Here is a 2,839-nt window from a genome sequence, read left to right on the forward strand (position 1 = left end):
GGGAGGTTACCCTCCATTTCTTGGTCTTCCCCTTCTGATTCTTCTTCTCAAATAACTCCCTTCCCTCTTGCTTCTCTTCTCAATCTTAAGAATGTTCTCTTTGACTCAGAATCAAAAGAGGTAGATGCACCTCTTCTTCCTCCTAGCATACAACATAAACAAACCAGAAACTAAAAACAAAGCATTCTGTTGCTAGAGTGAGGTTAAGGTTAGTTTAAACAAAATTTCAAACAGTTAGTGTGCTTAACAAAAACAAAGAAAAATGCTTAATCTAGATTATCACCTACTTAATCATTGTGAATCTAAATCAATCCCCAGCAACGGTGCCAAAAACTTGATACGAGAAAATTAAATTTCTTCACACGTATGAATTGCCGGCAAGTATACCGGGTCGCATCAAGTAGTAAAACTTACCGGAGTGAGGTCAATCCCATGAGAATTAACGGATCAAGCAACTTTAGTGAGGTGATGAGTCTAGTCAAGCTAACAAGTGATGATTTGAGTGAAATTGGATCAATAGAAATTAAATTACATGAAATCTAAAGTGCTAAATGTAAATTGTTTAAGCTTGAAATCTTGGGGCTTAAAGATGCCTATTGTTTGAGCTTCAATTTCATGCCTCACTATAGACTATTAAACATCGTTAGAAAGCTCTGAATGTCATCTTTCCAACGCAACTAGAAAAACCTCAATTGGATCTCTGTAGCTCAAGTTATGCTCCATTGAATGGGACAAGGTTAGCCTGCCAGAATCGCACATGTTACTAGTGAACATGCCTTTGCATTTTAACGTTGTAAACGCTTTCAGTTTTTGAGGCTTCAAATAAAGCCAGCTTCTGACGCTTCAAACTAATGTCAACCCCATATTATTATATATCGTTGGAAAGCTCTGAATGTCTACTTTGCAATGCCGTTAAGAGCGCATTATTTGAAGCTCTACAGCTCAAGATATACTCCATGGAAGATGAGGAGGTCAGCTGGCCTGACTACATGTTGATACCATATTCATCTTTGCACTTTCGGGGTAGGTTTTCTCCCTTAGATTTAGTTTCCACCATATGGTGCCATATATGCTTGGAAAGCTCTTGATTCCTACTTTCCAATGCCACTAGAATCAACCCATTTGGAGCTTTGTAGCTTAAGTTATTCTTGTTTGAAGAAGACAAGGTCAGGCTACTAAGAAATACAAAAAGTGGCATTGCTAACTTGAGTTCTAAGATGCCAACACCTTCATAATTGTTTACCATTCTCCATGTTGAAAGATAGAGGGCATTGCTAACTTGAATTGACAACGTGCTCATAGTTAACTTGGTGAAGGAATGGTGATGCAAAAAAGGGAAGGGCGTTGCTAACTAGAGTTAGTAACTTGCACAATGCTGGGGTGGAGAGGGCGTTGCTAACTTAGAAAGCCAAGTTGGCAACGTCTTCAATTTTCTTCCACCTTTCTCCAGGGCTATCTTGCTTCATGACTTGCATACATTGGCGTTGGCAACGTGCTATTAGAGTTGGCAACGCCTTCAATTCCTTCCTCCTAGCTCCAGGGCTTCCTTGCTTTACCACTAGCTTTTATTGACGTTGGCAACGTGCTGTTGGAGTTGATGGCAACGCCCTTAGTGCCTTCCTTCTTGCTCTAGGGCTTTCTTGATCCACCGCCTATCATTAACCAAAGAACTTGCCTCAAAGTTTTGCGATTCTATGCAACCAATTTCAAGAGATTCATTCATACTAAATCATTTATAAGTTCCTTAAATTATTTGCATGAATTTGGCCAAAATTCACCTAGTTCTTGGTACTTTAATGCATGGAGGTAAAACTCATCAAAGTGCTTGTTTATTTCAAAGAAAGTGAATGAAATCAAGCTAAAACTTACTAAACTAACTAACTAATTTAGCTAAGATGACTTGTCATCATAGGGCTAGGGCAATTAGATGATTCATGAACTCTACCAATTTAAATATTAGAATGGAGTGTAAATGACTTGCAAGAAGGAAGCTTGTGAAAGCCGGGAACAAGGAGTTGAGCATCGAACCCTAACCGGAACTGTATCCACTCTAGTCGCTCAAGTGTATAGGGTTGACCACTCAATTCTCCTCTAATCATGCTTTCTAAGATTTATTTTTCATCTAACAATCGATAGTTATTCAGTGCATGCATACATTCATCTTGAGGGCTTATCTTTAGGTTGTAATAGGGCTAGTGTAAAGGTAAGGGTGCATATATGGCCAAGTGAGCTTGAAATTTGAATCCTTGATTAACCTAAGCTCTCACCTAATAAACACAACAAACTATACAGTTCTAATACACAACCTAACTACCCATTCATTTGCTTTTCACATACTCCTGCATTCTCTTTTTTTTTTATCACAATTCATATGCATTGGTTATTATTGGCTTCGCCTTAGGGCATTTTGTCCCCTTTTTATTGCTTTCTTTTTCTATGTATCTTTTTCTTTCTTTTATTTTTCTATTTCTTTTTCTACAAATTTTTTTTATCATTTTTCTTTTGCTTTTCTCTTTTGATGAATTATATACAACGATGCCAATGCATATGGTTCAAACATTCAATACATAAGTGTGTATCCGATTCCCAATATTTTCAATAAAAACTACAAAAATACACTTTTACCTCTACCAATATTTCCAAGCTTCCCTCCCCCTTAAATGACACACACCTTCACTCGTCTAAGCTAATCAAGAATCCAAATCAGAGGACATTCATTATTTTTCATTTAGGGGTAGTGATGTGCTAAAATTAAGAACAAAAGGGATTAACATAGGCTCAAGCTTGGTTAACAATGGTAGATAAAAGGGTTAAGACTATCTGGGTAAATGAGCTATTG

The sequence above is a fragment of the Arachis ipaensis genome, chromosome B6, assembly GCF_059453495.1.
Source record: "Arachis ipaensis isolate K30076 ecotype BB chromosome B6, ASM5945349v1, whole genome shotgun sequence".
Taxonomy (NCBI): Eukaryota; Viridiplantae; Streptophyta; class Magnoliopsida; order Fabales; family Fabaceae; genus Arachis; species Arachis ipaensis.